This window comes from Bidens hawaiensis, unplaced genomic scaffold (genome assembly GCF_021521415.1).
Source record: "Bidens hawaiensis isolate Kalapana, Puna unplaced genomic scaffold, B.hawaiensis_p1.1 tig00031504_1, whole genome shotgun sequence".
Taxonomy (NCBI): Eukaryota; Viridiplantae; Streptophyta; class Magnoliopsida; order Asterales; family Asteraceae; genus Bidens; species Bidens hawaiensis.
Genome location: NW_027495322.1, coordinates 125,441 through 145,825, shown reverse-complemented (window position 1 = coordinate 145,825; position 20,385 = coordinate 125,441).

The following is a 20,385-nucleotide window of genomic DNA, read 5'->3' as shown; positions in this document are numbered from 1 at the left end:
GTTTCAAAAGTGAAACGAGGATATGTGTGTATGGATTTCTATTTGAGGGAATACTTGTATACATAATATAAAACGATATCACTGAGATGATTCATGTCGGATGAAGAAAGTGTTGAAGATAATAACACTTGGAGATTTGATGTTTAAATGTCATCAAAATAATTTCGTATAATAAACAACTTGTGAGTTGTTGCGAAGATTAAAGTCTAAGACGACACATCAAATATATAATCACATCATGAGATGGTAATAGAATAACGAGGTGAATATACTAAGATGAAATAAAAAAAAGTGATGTGTAATTCCTTGGAAATTCATTGAGTGTGAATTGTAACATACGATTTAATATATGTTAATGACAAATTCACTAAGTGTGAATTGTAACATATATGACGTATTAACTCTTTGGAAATTCACTAAGTGTGAATTATAACATATGAAATAATATATGTTAATGACGTATTAACTCCTTGGAAATTCACTAAGTGTGGATTGTAACATATGAATTAATATATGTTAATGACGTGTTAACTCCTTGGAAATTCACTAAGTGTGAATTGTAGCATATGAATTAATATATGGTAATGAGATATTTAAATCCTTGGATATTCTTCATTGAAGATTCACCGAACCCCTCGAGATGATTCACATCGATGTGTGTAATCTAAAAGCAATTCCTACTCGTGGTTGGAACAAATACTTCATCACGTTCATTGATGATAGTACAAGGTATTGTTATGTTTAATTACTTAAGAGTAAGGACGAGGCTATTGATAAGTTTATCTTATTTAAAGCCGAAGTTGAGAATCAACTAAATCGGAAAATCAAAAGAGTAAGGAGTGACCGAGGAGGTGAATATGTTTCACCTTTTATTAACTTTTGTGAAAAAGAAGGAATCATACATGAAGTCACGCCTCCTTACTCCCCTCAATCAAATGGCATAGCGGAACGTAAGAACAGAACCTCGAAAGAAATGATGAATGTCATGATGATAAGTTCTGGGGTAAGCCCGGACATGTGGGGGGAAGCAATCTTATCGGCTAATTATGTCTTAAACATGATACCGAATAAAAAGAAATATCTAACTCCATATGAGTTATGGACGAGAATTGAACCACCATATAAATACTTGCGAGTGTGGGGGTGCCTAGCCAAGGTAGTGGTGACTCCACCAAAACGCCTACTAATAGGACCCAAAACCGTGGATTGTGTATTTATAGGATATACCCTTCCCGGTGGTACATATCGATATCTTGTGCATGATTCCAAGAATCCCGGAATAAACAATGGCACCATAATAGAATCGAAGGATGCATCATGGTTTGAATATATGTTCCCATGTTTGGATAAAGGAAAACCGAGCTATTCTAGACCGGTTGAGGAAAGTATTCAAAACGAGAGTAATGGAGATGAACCTCGGGAACAATCTGAGACAGAGGAGGTTGAAATCAGAAAAAGTAAATGGCAACGGACTGAAAAATCCTTCGGCCCTGATTTCCTTACCTACATGGTAGAAGAGGAACCTCAAACGTATCAACAAGCGGTGAATTCCGCTGAAGGACCTCAGTGGAGGGAGGCCATCAAATGCGCGATAGATTCTTTCTTACAAAATCATATGTGGGAACTAGTGGATCTTCCTCAAGGGTGTAAACCACTAGGATATCGATGGATCTTCAAGAAGAAGATGAAACCTGATGGCACCATCGATAAGTATAAGGCAAGGTTGGTGATCAAAGGATATAAACAACGAGAAGGTTTAGATTACTTTGATACATATTCGCCGGTTACGCGAATAACATCTATAAGGTTGGTGCTTGCCATTGCCGCCATTAGAAACTTGGAAGTTCACCAAATGGATGTAAAAACGGCTTTCTTGAATGGAAATCTAGAGGAAGAGATTTACATGGAACAATCCGAAGGCTTCATAGCCGTTGGGAAAGAAAAGAAATTATGTAAACTTGTGAAATCCTTGTATGGATTGAAACAAGCTTCTAAACAATGGCACCAAAAGTTTGATCACGTCATGCTTGATGATGGGGTCAAAATCAATGAATGTGACAAATGTGTATACGTGAAGGACACATCCGATGGATATGTCATTTTGTGTCTATACGTAGATGATATGCTCATTGCTGGAAGTGATGACAAAATCATAACGTCCACAAAGAACATGCTAAAAGCAAGATTTGACATGAAGGACATGGGTTTTGCGGATGTGATTTTGGGAGTTAAAATCCACGAACCCAAAATGGACTTACTCTAAATCAATCCCATTACTTGAGCAAAATTCTTGAGAAGTTTAATGCGGATGACTCTAATATAGTTAGAACTCCAATTGACACAAGTCAACATCTAGCTAAGAATAGAGTTGAACCCATTAACCAGTTGGAATACTCAAGAATTATTGGCAGTTTGATGTATCTTATGAGTTGCACTAGACCCGACTTAGCATATGCTGCAAGCAAGCTAAGTAGATACACAAGCAACCCAAGTTCAAGTCATTGGAACTGTGTGATTCGGTTGCTTCGGTACCTAAGATACACTAGAGAATACGGGTTACATTATAACAAATATCCAGCAGTTGTCGAAGGACATTGTGATGTAAATTGGATATCTGACACGAATGATTCCAGAGCAACAAGTGGGTATGTATTCACACTTGGAGGTGTTGCTATATCGTGGAAATCGTGTAAACAAACAGTTATAGCTAGATCCACGATGGAATCAGAATTCATCACCCTAGATAAAGCGGGCGAAGAGGCAGAATGGTTACGTCAATTTGTTGAGGATATACCAAGATGGCCTAAGCCGGCATCGGCCATTTGTATACATTGTGATAGCCAATCGGCAATTGGCAGAGCTCATAGCATAATGTATAATGGTAAGAATAGACATATTAGACGTAGACATAATACGGTACGACAACTAATATCTACTGGAATTATCATTGTTGACTATGTGAAGTCAAAGGATAATATTGCGGATCCGCTAACAAAATGCCTAAGTAGAGAGTTAGTTCAGAAGTCGTCCATGGGAATGTGACTGAAGCCCTTGAAAAATTAAAGTTCATGCGAAGGAAACCTAACTCAAGAGACCAGAGATCCCAAGAATTGAGTTCAATAGGAAAACCTAATTGTATGAATTAGTGCGGTCACCGTGGGGGGATAACCCTACAATTTTTAAGAGGGAGATTACCACGTAGCAAGGTAACCTTCCTAGTCCATTCCTAAAGTGACTAGTGTGAGGCTAAGCATATGGCTTTTAATGATTCGACCAAGGTAGTCATACATGGTGAATCACCTATGTGAGAGAGAAGTGGGGTCGCTTCGAAGGGTGTTGTTGGGCACAATACTTAATAGCTCTTGCAGAACCAGGCGCATGTTCATGACCATAATGAACATAACTATGAGGACTTGACTTTGTCTGGGAGAGTCTTGTGTGAAGTGTATTGTCATCTACACAAACGGCAGACGAGTTCAAAGACATCACCGTCTACTTAGAGCCAGTGGGCTAAGTATGCTTCATAAGCAAAGGTTCAAAGGATAACACCTACCTATTGTATGCAAGATTCAACTGCTGAAATCTAAACGGAATAATGTTGTTTCGACCTCCATTCATGTGGGGGATTGTTGGAAGTTTTAAGTAAAGTGTGTGAATGAAGTCTCAATTAAAACCCGGGCCCGCGTGAGGACATTTTTGAATTCGTTTTAGATTCGAATTCATTTGAGATTTATTTCATAAACTGAAATTGTTGGTCAATTTTATTAATGATCATTATGATGATGATTATTATTTTCGGTTTCAACTCTGCATTAATGACCATTATTATTATTATTAATGATCATTATGATAATGATTATTAATTTCGGTTTTGTAATGCACTAATGGCCATTATTTTGATATTTAATGGTCATTATCATTATTGATTATGATTCTATGGTTATATAAACGGACCATCTCTTGAGTTGACACACCACGGAAAATACACCAACATACACACTTCTTCTTTTCTACAACAACATTGTTACGGTTTTCATTTCGGGCAAGTGATCAAGTCCAAGAGTACTACGCTTCTGCTTCGAACCGGAGTACCCTGGGAACAGACCGCGAATCTGTTTAAAGGAATTGTGTCAAACACAAGCCTGGTTCACCGTTTCTTGATTATTCATTTTCTTATTTTCTGATTTTATTATACAATATTTCCAACAAATCATTCGTTAGACTATAATGTAAGTAACTAAAAAAACTTACACCCCAGGGGTGATTTAGGGATTAAAGAAATTCTGTTGTACCACCCATACCATTAGGTCAAACAACAATGAGATCACCAGACAATTGTGGCAATACTCAAGAAGCATTAAAACCATTAACTTCTGCACCATTTTCCCAAATAATTTGTTATTCCAACTGAACCTATTAGTATGATAGAGCAAAAATGTGTTGCTGCTAATTTTCATATTAAAACAAACATCAAGTTGAGTTTCCAACAATCAACCCTCTAACAGTATTCAATTTATCAAATATCAATTAATGAGGGCAAAACACTTAGTGTAAATCTAAATCACAGTAATATCATCATCCGTGTCTTCCCTGTGCAAACATAAAAACTTAGCAAATAAATTATTTAGAAACATTTTTATATACAATTTTAGTCAATCATTTATTTAGAAAAATATATGTACAAATAGCCTTTAATCTTCTTTAAATTATAAACCTATTCAAGCTTTCTTGTAGAACATTGACTTTCAAAAGTTAAATGGTCTAATATATACCCATGTACACAAATCGATTAGCTCGTGTTCTCAATGAAGAGGTATGTACCCGCCTCAACATCGAGCAAGGCGGGTCAACCCACAAGATAAAGACATTATGAAGGCACAAAGCCAAAACCTATGCGCATGGCGCATACAAAACATGCTCAGGCATCATATGCCCAGGCACACATATGCTCGCGCATCACATATGCGCGCGGCGCATCAGCGCGCGGCGCATATCACATGCCCGTGTGTATCGCATCTGCCCAGGCACACATATGCTCGCGCATCACATATGCGCGCAGCGCATCAGCGCGCGGCGCATATCACATGCTCGTGCATATCACATCTGCGCATGAAATATCTGCGCGTGAGAATAAAGAGAAGACCCCGCGCATCCTCAGGGTGAGCGCATATCATACGTGCACATAATCAACCTCATCCTTATCCAAATCAGGATTAGGGCAACCTTGATTGTGCACATCAGACAACCTTCCAGAAGGCATCTTTTTAAGGAGAAAGAATATGCTGATGTTGATAGCTGCCAAATGAAAGGTCGACAACTCAGCATGACACATGTGTTACCACGCGATTACAACCAACGAGAAAGCGCCAGGTGTCCCAGAGGACACGTGGCGCAGTGCGATTGGAGGAAGCCAACGAGGTTGAGCCCAACCGGTGGTAACCCTAGCACTATAAATACAGCATCAACTCCACTTTGATGACGGATTCATACTCAATCATTGACAGTTACAAGCAGTGATAACACATTCAATCATATTGAATCACATTCACTCACAGTCAGTTACATACAAACAGACAGTCTCACAATCAAAAGGGTATTCAGCTATTCAGCAATACTCTGGAGATTCTGCTACACACATTATTATCTTCTCCACAAATATACTGATTCTCACGCCGGAGGGTTACCCCAAAGAGGACCCCTCTGTCCCTTTCTGAGGGGTAAGTAACGGCGCTATTCATTTTGTAGGTGGAAGAACACTGATCCAGAAGAACCATCGGTGAAATAGTATAATCACACCCGAGGAAAGTAGATCTGCTACCGGTGAGTAGATCCACGTTTCTTCATTGGCGCCATCCACTGTTACAAACGGCAATCAGATCTCATCAGATCTATAAAAAAAAAAAAATCAATCACCATGGTTTCTGGAGTTCGTAACGTTGATCAAGCTCTGGAGGATATTGAACGTGAGGGTGTTAACGACGGACAGCAGGTTCTGAGGGTTCCGCGTGATTCTACGCGTACCACCAGCAACCGTCCCTTCGTCACAACCCCTCACGGCCAGACTGAAACTCCTCCAGACGATCTCACATTACAAAATATGGCCGGCGCGAAGCTGAAAGGACCAATGGGTCCAGAAGATGAAGCAAATGATCCGAATGAATGGCTCATAAACGAGCAACGGCGTCTGATTGAAAAGTACAACGAAATGGTCAAGCAGAAGAAGCTAGCCGACCAAACACAAAGGCAAGCTTTTGATAAGCAGACTACAAAGAGGCCGCGCGCGCCGGAAGAAGGACATTCTGTTCACACTGCACACACTGAGTTCAGTGATGAAGAAGTGCATAGCATGAGGAAGACACGGGATACTCATGCAGGAGGCTCACAGCTCCGCGCGCCTGTGAACATGGCGCCTGGAGCCAGAGCAGATCTGGATCTGCACATGCCGTACAGCCCACCGGTCAGAGGGCAAGTGGACGTAACCACGCCCAACAGACCAGCCATCCTGGTAAAACACTCAAAGTTTACTGCGCGCATCGCGCAGGCTCCCATCCAGCACAAGACAAAGATGCCAAGTGGTCTGGGCAAATATGATGGCACAACAGATCCAGATGACTTTTTGCAAGGTTTCTATAACACGGGAAACCTAGAGAGCTGGACGATGCCAACATGGTGTCATATGTTTGCTCGCTGCCTCACGGGCGCAGCGCGGGTATGGTTCGAGAGCTTGCCGACAGGGCAAATTGATGGGTTCGAGGAACTATTAGAAAAGTTCCAAGCCCACTTCGTACAGCAGCGCAGGCACACGCGCGATCCTGATGACATCATGCACTGCATACGCAGGAATGATGAAACGATTGAAGATTACATCACTCGTTTCAATCAGGAATCCCTGGCAATCGGGGGTATAACTGAGCAGCTCCTGCGCGTGGCCTTTATACAAGGCGCGCGCAGTGATCAACTCCGCCGGGCTCTCGTAAGCAAAGATGGTATGCCCACCACGTGGGCCAAGTTAATGGAGGCATCGCGAGTTTTCGCGAGAAATGAGAAACAGATTGCCCAAGATAGGGCAAGAGAAAGAGCGCATCAGGCAGAATCACCGCGCAGCAAAGAGAAGAGGGCCAAACAGAACTCTGTATGGTCCAGGTTGCAGCCAACAAGTTTTTCTTCCGCGGAAAAACAAGCGCAACCAACCTCACCCCAGCCCCAAAAAGAAGTTCGTAATCGCGGGGAGGGTGACAAGAGGGAGGGCGGCAGAGATCCTAGCAGACCTCTGCCAAGAATATGGACGCCCCTCACTAAAACACCTTCACAGGTGTTAAGTACTGAGAATGTCCAATTCAAGCCCCCCAAGCAACTACACTACAAGGGACCGCAAAACAGTGGCAAATATTGTGAATTTCACAGGTCCCCGGGCCACAACACCGACGCATGCCATCATTTAAAGGATGCGATCGAGAAGGATGTAAAGTCAGGCAGGCTGGCTCACTTGGTAAAAAACCAAAGAATAGAAGATGAGCAACCGGAAGGAGCCTCTGCCAGCAAGAAATACAAAAGAATCTGTGTGGCTGAGGGGGGACGACAAGGGCAGACGTCAAAAAAGAGAAGCGCGCAAATCCACGGAGATTGGCGCGAGCAGCAAGTCATCTTCCCAAGAATCAGGGGAGGCCCTTCAATAAGCAGTCCTCTCGTAATCACCACACACATTGCTCATTACGAAGTGTCAAAGGTCCTGGTGGACACTGGAAGCGAATCTGACATTATGTATGAGCAGTGTTTCAGAAAGTTAGACCCGGCAGACCAAGCGCGGCTCGAAATTGTGAACGCACCAATCTGTGGTGTCTCAAATGAAATCATACATCCCCTAGGCCAGATTCAGTTTGAACTAACTATGGGGGATGATGAGCACAAGCGAGCCGAAGTTGTCAACTTCTTGGTCTTGCCCACCACGTCATGCCACAATATGATCCTGGGTAGGGGAACGATTGCCCAATTTAATGCTGTACCGTCGCCAGCGCACGGCGCATTGGGGTTCCCTACACCAACAGGCGTAACATTTGTTTACCGCGATCATTTGTGCGCAGTGACAAGCACGCCGCGGGAAGGGAGAATGAAACTTCCAATGGCTGACAATGCGCCAGAGAAGTGGATTTTAAACCCAAAATTCCCAGAGCAAACGGTCACAATTGGCGCTACCATTTCAGACGAAACGAGATTGAGAATGAAAAAGTTGCTCACAAAATACACGTCGGTTTTCGCGTGGCAACACTCCGATATGACGGGGGTCCCGCGAGACTTGGCGCAACATTCTCTTAACACGTTCAAGTCGGTGGAGCCAATTGCTCAGAAAAAGAGAATCATGGGGGATGAAAAGGCGAAGGCCATGAATGAGCAAGTGGAGGACCTGTTGCGCGCAAACATCATCCGCCCGATCCGATACCAGACATGGGTAGCCAATCCTGTGATGGTAAAGAAAAGCAACGGGTCATGGAGAATGTGTATTGACTTCAAGGACCTCAACAAAGCATGTCCGAAAGACTGTTACCCCCTCCCAAACATCGACGCAAAGGTGGACTCCGTGGCGCCATTCAAGCTCAAATGTTTCCTGGATGCCTACAAAGGCTATCACCAGATTCAAATGGCACCACAGGATGAAGACAAGACTGCCTTCAGAACCGACAAGGGTGTTTTTTGTTACACAAAAATGCCCTTTGGTTTAAAGAATGCGGGCGCAACCTATCAGAGACTTATGGATTCGGTTTTCAGTGAACAAATCGGAAGAAATCTAGAAGTCAACGTTGATGATTTGGTGATCAAGAGCAGGGAGGAGAGACAAATGCTCAAAGACATCGAGGAAACTCTTCAGCGCCTAACGGAAGTTAACATGAAGCTCAACCCGAGCAAATGTACTTTCGGCGCAGAAGAGGGGAAATTTCTTGGTGTAATGGTCACTAAGGATGGTTTCAAGGTGAACCCTGAAAAGGTGGAAGCCATCCTTGACATGCCTTCACCATCCACCATGAAAGAGGTTCAGAAGCTGAATGGTAGATTGGTGTCAATCAACAGGTTCCTAGCGAACCACGCCAGCAAATCTACTCCATTCGTTAACACCTTGAGGAACTGTTTGAAGAAGAGCCAATTCAAGTGGACGCCTGAGGCTGAGCAAGCTTTCACTGAGATAAAAGAATGTCTCATAAAGTTGCCAGCGCTCACAGCTCCACTTCCTGGCGAAACCCTTACATTGTACCTGTCAGCTGGAGACCGCGCGATCGGCGCAGTATTATTGGTGGATCGCAAGGGGATCCAAACGCCAATATACTATGTGAGTCGGGTGCTCACAGACCCTGAGACGCGCTATTCCATCATGGAAAAGTTAGTTTTGTCACTAACACACGCGTCGCGCAAGCTCCATAGATACTTCAATGGTCATCCTATTGAAGTTCTGACTGGTTACAACATCCAGCAAGTCTTGCGACGCCCCGCGCTCTCCGGAAGGCTGACAAAGTGGGCGCTGGAATTAGGTGAACACACGATCACTTATAAGCCCCGTCCAGCGATAAAGGGTCAAGTTTTGGCGGATTTCATCACGGAAATCCCAGAGGGAAAGATTGAAGAAGCTCAGCGCGAGGTAGACCCTCCGCGAGCAAATGATGAAGAAGATGTTTGGAGGCTATTCACTGATGGAGCCTCCAACAGCGAAGGGTCCGGCGCAGGCCTCAAACTGGTGGACCCTGATAATCATGAATATACTTATGCTATTAGGTTGGACTTCAAGAGTACCAACAATGAGGCTGAGTATGAAGCCCTGCTGGCTGGTCTGCGCATTGCGCGCAAGTTTGGAGTTAAAAGGCTAGAGGCCCATGTTGATTCTTACTTGGTAGCTGCTCAGGTCAACGGCCTATATGACGCCAAGGAGAACACAATGCTTCTATATCTAGAGCAGGCAAAAAAGTTCGTTGAGCAGTTTGACTTCTTCAGAATCATACACATCTCGCGCAGCGAAAACAAGTCAGCTGACGCGTTGAGTAAGATGGCATCAACTAATTTTGATCACTTTGGCAAAGATGTCAGGGTGGAAGTGATGAGCAACCCGTCAGTGCAAACGCAATCGGTCCTTGTAATTCATACAACCCCTTCATCCTGGATAACTCCAATAATGGAATTCCTGAAGGAGGGGACGTTACCGGATGATCGCGCACAGGCGAGAAAGATAAGACACAAGGCGCAGAACTATGAACTACTTGATGGTACATTATATCGGAGCTCTTATCTTGGACCGCTCATGAAATGCCTGGATGCTGAAGAAGCAAGCTATGTGATTAGGGAGATTCATGAAGGAATCTGTGGAATACACGCTGGTCCGCGCATGGTGGTTGCCAAGGCAATGAGCTCAGGCTACTATTGGCCAGGCATGTACTTGGATGCGCTAAAAGAAATCCAAAAATGCAAGGCATGTCAGAGTTACGCGCCAAACACCATGCGTCCAAAGAACAACTTGATTCCAGTGACCTCCGCATGGCCTTTCCACAAATGGGCCATTGATATTGTGGGGCCCCTGCCGCAAGCGCAAGGGCGAGTGAAATTTTTGGTAGTGGCGATAGACTATTTCACAAAATGGGTTGAGGCCAAGCCACTAGCAAAAATCACAGCTGAGGCGATGAAGCAATTTATCTGGAGCCACATCATTTGCCGTTTTGGCCTTCCTATGGAAATTGTGAGCGACAATGGCAAACAATTCACTGACAGGAAGATATCAAGCTGGCTCAAAGAATTGCACATCAACCAAATCTTCACGTCGGTCTACCACCCTCAGGGGAATGGCCAAGTGGAGCGCGCGAATCAAAGTTTGCTAAATGGGCTGAAGAAAAGGTTGGAGGGAGAATCCCATTCTTGGGTCGAAGAGTTACCTAATGTCCTGTGGGCGCACAGGACATTAAGCAAAACTAGCAATGGCGAATCCCCGTTCAGCCTAACCTATGGGACAGAGGCCATGATCCCAGCAGAAATTGGATGCCCATCCCATAGGGTACTCATGATGAGCAAAACTGATAACGAGCGCGAAAGAAGATTGGACCTTAACTTGCTTGAAGGGCGCAGAGAAGCGGCTATCATCAATGAAGCCAGATACAAGAAAAAGCTGGAAAAATATTATAATCAGCGCGTTAAAGAGTGCCACTTCAAGAAAAATGATTTTGTCCTTCGAAACAATGAAGCTAGTCGCGCAATACCCCCAGGAAAAATGTCCCCCAATTGGGAGGGACCTTATCAAATTTCAGAAGATTTGGGGAAAGGCGCGTACACTTTAAAAGATTTGAATGGAAAAAAGATACCGCGCACGTGGAACGCGGCACAACTTAGAAAATGCTTCATGTAAAAACTTCAAATATGTAATCAAGGCTTTTAAGCCATCATGAATGATGATTCGCGCTATCTTTCAATATTTGTCGCGCTATCTTTCAATATTTGTTCTATTACCTTTGCATACATGTTTCACACTTCCTTTATTAATTTGGAACAATATGACAACACTATATTGACTTCAAAGCAAAATAAAGCGAAGTAAAACATACATGCGCGAGCCTTAGCTCAAACGCGTTAACGAGTCTTAACTCTAAAACGCCAGGGCCTTAGCCCAAACTTACGAGCCTTAGCTCAAACACGTCAATGAGTCTTAACTCTAAAAACGTCAGGGCCTTAGCCCAAAACAAAGAGCCTTAGCTCAAAACACTCACAAACATCCATCTTACATCCCGCGCAGCCTGATCATAAAAATCCTTAAACACAACTAAGGCAAAGTACATGCCATATCATGATAAGGTCTCAGGTCGAGGTCGCGCGCGGAATCATAGTGGATATCTGAGTAACACACGCTGACATGTAATGGCTAAACTCATACTTCCATATAAATACCGCGCGACAACGACGCGCAAAAAAGAAATAATGAAAAGTTAGCGCGCATGTCAGCATAAACAAGATACTGCGAAACCACAAACAAAATAGAACAGAGGTTAAGTGAATAATTTCCTTACAACCTTGTTCTTATTTTAACGTGCAAGCATATCTTATATCTATACAAGCAAACATGAAGAGATGAATGGAAATGCGCAAGATGTGAAAAAGAGAAAACAAGTTTCATTCCATTGGATTGAAATTTACAAGTATGATGAGTTACAAATTACAAGTACAAAAAATTAAATATGTAAAATTTGATGAAGGGCTTCTCAAGTCTCCACGTCGACGTCACCCACTTCATCACCTTCATCATCTCCCGCAGCATCTGACGCGGCCTGCTCCTCATCTCCGAACTGACCATAGTCAAGTTCTTCCTCCTCATTGAAGTCTTCTATCACGACGGTGGCAGGAGCAGATTTATTCGCAGCGCCAGAGCCGCTGGCAGGGGCAACATCCCCCGCGCCACCATCATCGCCACCAGCCCTCTCGCATTCATCGAGCAACTTCTTTAGCGCGCCGAGGTCGGGCTGGTCAGCAAGCGCAGCTATCTGCAAAATCATTAGAAAAGTATTGAGTACAAAACACTTGGAAAAATTAGTCAAGTAAAACTCATTAAGGTCAAGGTACCTGCATAAGGATGGGGATGGGAGTATTCATGTACTTTTCCCCCACCGCGGCCATGTCCGCGCAGGCCGCGTCGCTCTTGTAAGGGTACTCGGATGGGTTCTTCTTCAACATGCCATAGTCATACCCATCCGTAAACCCTTCAGCTCGGCCCACCAAGCGCGCGGCGGCATTGCAGTCCATCACAAGGGCCTGAAACTCGGCGGAATATTTCATCGCCAAAGCGCAGCGAGTTATGCCCTGTGACACCAGCCATTGGCGATCCTGCGCGAGGCCAGCAACAGACGTCTCGAGGACAGGAACCTGGGAGTTTAATAACTCAACAGTTTCCTTAGTCTTTTGTAGCTCCTCCTTATCAGACGCTGCTGCCGCCAAGATTTTTTCATTCTCCGCCTGCGCAGCACCAAGTGCTTCCTGGCTGGACGCCGCCGTCGCCAAGGCCTCATCTCTATCGGCCTGCGCGGCCGCCAACTCCCTCTTCAGGCGCGCAACCTCGCTCTCCAGTGATGATTTTTCAGTGATACTCTGGACGATAGCTTGGTCACGCGCCTCAGCCTGCTGTTCCAAGACACGCACTCTACGCGCGTACTTGGCAACTTCGGCCTCCGCCAACTGCTGCTTCTCCCGCGCAGCTTGGAGCTCATGCCCGCGCTTAATATAGGCGGTGTTGGCACTTGCTTATAGTAATCCTTTTGATTTCATCGATACCCGAAACCTAAAAATGATTTGTAACGATTTTAATCTTGACCCTGAAGTCAAAATGACTTATTAGTAATTTATTTTTAAATAAATTTTTATAGAAATTTAGCTATGTAGTTATTAATTTTTGATTTTAGGTTAATTGGATATTTTGAAATTGAAAACAAATCAAATTTTATAAATAAGATGAGTCAAGTCAAACATGTGTAAATAAAAATTCTTTTTATATTAACAAAAATTTGATGAAATTAATAATGCAATAATATTTAGAATTTTAAGCATTAAACAATTTACAACCATCTCCAGAAAGTCTTTTTTTTTTCTCAACAAAAACTTGATGAAATAAATAACACAATAATTACTAGAATTTTAAACTTTAAACAATTTACAATCATCTCTAAAATATATATGCTCATTTACTGAAGTTATTATTGAGATGCTTTAGAAATCTCTTTTTATGTGTTTTGGTATCAAGTAAATGACTATATCTTTTTTTTTCTTTTTTTTTTAAATATTGATTTCATTCACTTGTAAAATATTGAGATGCTTTATCAATGATCTGCTTCCATGTTAAGTGCTTGTTCAACTGATACAATAGAAATAAAAATTAGCACTTAACATGGAAGCAGATCATTGATAAAGTCATAAGCTTTAAGCCCAGTTGGAAAACATTTTGGGTGTTTTGAATTGAGAATTGAATAGACAAGTGAATGAAATGAATAAGAGAATGAAACATACAAATGAATGAAATGGATAATTATTGAGAAAACCCGCCATGGATCTAGCCGCGTCGATACATCGATAAACACGAAATCGTTAAACTATAAATATGATACTTTATTGATAAATATGGATATGAATACATTATGGTGTGGAATAACTTATGGAGAGCATTTAACTTAGACTATGTACATTAGCTCTTACTCTAAATTATGACATAATCTACCTATTTATAGGCCAAAGCAAATTTCACAATAAATATATATTAAATACAAAGACTAAACCGCCTATAACTTATTCGATCGCTACAGACACCAAAACCGTGCACTAACAGACACCCCCTTTTCCGTAGCTATCGAATACTTTAATCTTGAATACTTTAACTGCAAATCACCAGTCATAAAACCGTGCACTAACAGACACCCCCTTGACTGATGATTTTCGGGCTTGTGCAGACAGACAATCTTTAAATCTTTTTAGCAAACCAACAACTTGTAGCCTCTCATATCAGATCACCCCCTCAAAGTGAGCAACTCTTGGAGATCATCCCGATCATCCATTGGCGTATGATATGGTTCAATCTTTCAACAATCAGCAACAAGTCATCAGCTATCCGTCAGCACCGGTAAAGAAAACATATCTTTACGTTTAACCTTGTCACCCATCTTCATGAACAACTCGATCATTCAACATCTTTCACTTCGGTTTTCCCTCTCTTGATAACGCTTATCCCAAATAACTCTTTGAAGCTCTTCCACATCTCATTCACAAAGATGCACTAATGTTTGGGCATATGATTCAGAGTTCCAACCTCCATTAATAAACCCCAAATGATCTAATTCATCAATCTAATAACAAGACTCGTATATTCTTCAATAAGATCAACCCGTTCGAGAATCATCCCCCGCAACAGAAGTAATCCGCAAAAAGAGGTAAACGAACAGATACTCGTATCCCACGTAGTCAGGTTTCAATCTTTGAACAAGTCAATCAATAATCAAAAAACAACTGCAGTCTTGAACTCAGTCAAACGTAGCTTTGGAAGCATGAATTACCACCCAAATTGCAGTAATTTTTCAAGAAACCATGCAAATGTAGGAAGATGCAAATGTAGGAAGATGCAAGTCAAATAAACTCATATGAAAGTTTTTATCCCCCCCTTTTCTTGACAAATTCAGCAAGGTCTTGAATAATCTTCAAAGTTCACAAAACAAACTCCACCTTAAATTACTCACGGGCTCCCCCTCGGCCAATTGAAACGCGCAAAAAGTCGGCCGAAAAATATATTACCAAAATTTGAGAGAAGAGTACCCAATACATTAGAAACATCCCATAAAAATTCGACTAAGAAAAATTTTCCCGATTTTCCAGCCAAACATTCACCGAAAATTATCGAAAAATAAATATTTTCGCCAAAATTTTCAAGAATGAAATCTCACTTACGAGGAGTATTCAGGAAAAAATTCGCGCAAGAAAAATTTTCCCGCCAAATAGCTTTTTTTTAACGAATCACCTCTCAATTCGTTATAAACAACAACTCCAATTCGTTAACTTAGTTCGTGCACTCCAATTCGTTAACTAATCAGTTCGCCAACCAATCAGCTCGTTATAATTACCAACTCCAATTCGTTATAACAGTTACACGAATGACCTCCCATTCGTTAAGATATTCACTTTGTCATACACATTAACGAAATACCTTAACTCGTTACCTTTAACTTAACGAATTAACTTAATTCGTTATCCTTTAACTTAACGAATTAACTTAATTCGTTATCTTTTAACTTAACGAATTGCCTTAATTCGTTATCTTTAACTTAATGAATTAGCTTCACGAATCACCTTAATTCGTTACATTTACCTTAACGAATTACCTTAATTCATTGCCTTTACTTAACGAAATAACTTAATGAATTGCCTTAATTCGTTAAATTTTCCATTCATTAAAATTCCATAACGAATTGCTACAGTAGATTCGTTAAACTTTCATAACGAATCAGCTATAGTAGCATAACGAATCAGCTATAGTAACTTAACGAATCAGGTTTTTGGATCTGAACTGTTCGCCGGAAAAACGAATTTCGCCAGAAAATTCAGTTACAGTGGCCGGAAAAAGTAGATCTGGCCGGAATCTGGATTTTTTGAACTTCATCAATGGCGGATTCGTCATATCACCATAATTAACGATGAAAATCAACACGAATACTCGGATTTTCATCCTAAACATGAATCCATCCACCATTTCAATAAATAACCATTGATTCAACACCAAATAAATCAACCCGTAACCATGCTCTTCTATGGTGAAATCTTCAATTCACCATTATTAACCATCAAAATCCACAGGAACATGCGGATTTCAATTATAAACACAAATCCATCATCCAATTAACTTAACAATCACTAAATCATCATAAACCGAATCAAAAAGTAACATACTCTTCCATGGTGAATCACTCAATACACCATAACTTAACACCAAATTACACAGGAAGCTTCATCTTCCATCAATAAACACAAATTCACCAACAAATCCACCAATAACACATTAATTTACTCCAGATCTGACCAAATCAGTCCAAAACCCGAAGAACACGAAAACACGAATTAACTCAGATTTGTACCTTAATCGATGCACCGAGAGCAGCCGTCTTCTCTGATACCAATTGAGAAAACCCGCCATGGATCTAGCCGCGTCGATACATCGATAAACATGAAATCGTTAAACTATAAATATGATACTTTATTGATAAATATGGATATGAATACATTATGGTGTGGAATAACTTATGGAGAGCATTTAACTTAGACTATGTACATTAGCTCTCACTCTAAATTATGACATAATCTACCTATTTATAGGCCAAAGCCCAATTCACAATAAATATATATTAAATACAAAGACTAAACCGCCTATAACTTATTCGATAGCTACGGACACTAAAATCGTGCACTAACAATTATAGACTCCTATTTTATTAAAATCCTCCCTTTATTGCAACAACACTTAGACTATGCATAGTCAAAATGTCCTACCTTCAGGCATTTCAAGCTATGTGACGTCCAGTCAGCATTTCAATATTTTACAAAAAAAGATATAGTCATAAGTCTCCTCAATACTCTGCAGCAGTCATTAGCGAATCATTTTTTAATTAAAACTAAACAATAATATTCATTAAATAAATAAAAGATAAATTAAAAAAACCACATTAAAAATAAAAATAGGAACTAAAAAAAGCCAACATAAGAATACTTAAAACAAATAAAAACTATTCATTATGGTTTTTTTAAATTTCATTTCTTCGTTTTTTTTTAATTTCATTTCTTCTTTTTTCGGCTAGACACTGGATTCTCGGGTCCGATTCGATGAGATCTCTTATTAAAACCTCGAGGTCGGTGTCAATTTGCATCACTAAAATAAACATAGGCGACCTTTTTATTGACTTGAAGACGTTCATAATTAATGTTGCATATATCTTGGAGTCGACAGTTCATTTCTTTGAACGGTCTTGCCATATCGGCAAACCGGCACTCGCCGAAGATGACCTAACCCCTTTCCCTTGCTTCTTCTACCCCCCGGTCGAGGAATCTCTAAGACATCCTCAATGACATGCTCGATATCATTATCTTTTAAGTTGAAGGTACGAGCATCGGACCTCGGTGTCTCTGGATCCTCCAAAGACTAGGTTTTAGACCCTATTGATGGCATATGACTTCCGGAGGCGGCAGCGGTTACGGGCCACCACTTAGGGTGAAACTTCATACGATTCCAACAACTCATATAGTTGAAGCTCTTTAATCTGCTTTGATACTCTATCAACACCTTTTCAATGATCTTTTCATCACCGAAACCACTACTCCATGCCTATTTATTCCAACCGTAAACCAAATGAAAAAGTTGACATCTGGAGTTTATGTCGGTCAATTTTAACTTTATGATCTTTTCTCCGGCAAGAGTCCCCCCCTTCCCCAATTTCTTTAAAGGCTTCCAAAAAAAAATTTCCCAAAAAATGTTGGCCGCTTGATAGTTGGCTACAAAAAATAGTTTAAAAAAATATTACTAGAAATTTAATATTTTTTTTCAACAAAAAAAATAAAAAAAAATAAAACAATAAGAATAATTTCTAAACACTTACAACATTCGGGATCTTCTGATACTGCTAGCCACACCCATGCAAGGTATTCACACTCGTCCGTTGTCCATGTTATAGTTTCCTTTTTAACCCAAGGTTCGTCGTCGGTTTTCTTTGTGTGTTTTATCTCATGCGCCCCTTCGTATTTTTCACGTTGGCTAGGCTCGGTACAAGTCGTCGGATCAGGTTGTGTCTCCAACACTATCTCTTCTTCTTCGTGTTCGAAACCAGCCATCATGCTAGGATTTTCAAAACAAGACACCATGCTCGAATTTTGGAAACCGACTATCATGCTCGGATTTTGGAATCGACCATCGTGTTCGGGTATGGAAAACCAGACCAAGCAGTTGCGTGTATGCCCTCATGTTTGGGTCGTATATAACACCGGCCGGGTATGGATATTGAGGGGTCGGATGGGTGGTGTTCGGTTATGGATAATTCGGGTCGAGATTGTTTGAGTCGGGTTGTCGGGAGAAGTATTGACCAAATCCGAGCATAGAAGTGTTGAATGGATTAATATTTTTTGGGTAAATTGAAAAAAGTTTTAAGAGGATGAGACAGCTTTTTCGGTTTAAGATGTTTAAAAAAATGATGGTGAAGATGTTTAAAAAAATGATAATTGGTGGTTTATATAATTATATAAGTTTTTTTTAATTATACCGTTGGTTCAAAAGTAAGTTTTCAAAATTCGTGCCAACTTAAAGTTAGGTAGAATATGTCATTTCAAAATATTAGGCCAAAAACGCCGGAGAGGGGGGGGGGGGGGTTGCCCTCTGCATTTTGGCTCAAAACGCTGCAAAAATTCTCCGATACAGATGGTCTTAGATGCTTTCTAATTTTTTTCCTTGAAATACAGAATACGCATGTTATAAATCTAAGTACTCTTTATTGAATAAGATCTAACCAAGAACACAACAATAATCTTCAACAAAAACAAAATCTATATATGATCAAAACTAGAATGAACTTAACTTGATCATCATTGTGATGATCTAATACTAATACAATTCAGAATCCAATCTCTAAACAACGATAAAGCGTAACACAGGTGAATGAGATGAAACCCTAGAAAGAAGACTTGAACAACGAAGGCAAGAATAAAAATATCTTCACTCCCTGACTACTCTTTCTCAGATCGTTTATATCACCAAACTGAGCGAGACCAAAAACTCCAAAATATATCCAAGCTATCTACAAGCCCATCTCTTTAATATATCCAAGCCCAATAGCATTCTCATGTTGTCAAACAATAAAAAAACATATCAGAGTTATTTAACCAAACAATAAGAAATATTGAATTGCATTAACATACTATATTATTAGATTTTAACACCCCCCCCCCCCTGTCAATTCAATATTTGAAACAATCTATTAAACCTAACCTTTCACAAATAGCAGAAAAATGATTTGGGAACAAACCTTTTGGTAAAGATATCAGCAAGCTGATTGACTGACTTGGTTTGTTCAGTCTTAACTATACCAGCTGCAACCATTTCTTTCAAATAAAACAAGTCTACTTCGAAGTGTTTAGTCCTATCATGAAACACTGGATTTGCATCAATGGATATTGCTGCAGTGTTATCACAGTATAACTTAAAAGGTAATGAAACATACACTTTTAACTCCCTTAACAACTTTGTCAACCACATCATTTCACAAGCGGCGTCACACATGGCCCGATATTCAGCTTCAGCTGAAGACCTTGACACCACATGTTGTTTTTTACTTTTTCCAAGTCACCAAAGATTCACCCAACATCACACAATAATAAGTTACTGATCTTTGACTAGTCAAACACTTTACCCAGTTAAAATCAGAATAAGCAGTTAAATTAAATGTCATATTTCTTTATCAGCACACCTATCCCGAAAGATTTCTTCAAATACCTTAGTAGTCTTAAAGTAAGCCCTAAATGAACATTTATTGGGCTATACATAAACTGACTAAGATATTGAACTAAATAGGATATGTCCGGGCGAGTGTGGGATAAATAATCAATTTTCCAACCAACTTTTGATACTTAGTAATATTTTTCAAAGAACTATCATCCTTTTTATTTAAAGTAGATACCACATAATTTTGTTCAATTGGAACAGAAAATGGTCTACAAGCAGTTAGACCAAATTCTTTTGACAATTCTAAACAATATTTTCTCTTAGATAGACAATATCCATCATCAGTTTTTAAAACTTCAATTCCTAAAAAATACTTTAATAGAACCAGATATTTAATTAAGAACTTTGATCTTAATAAATAATTC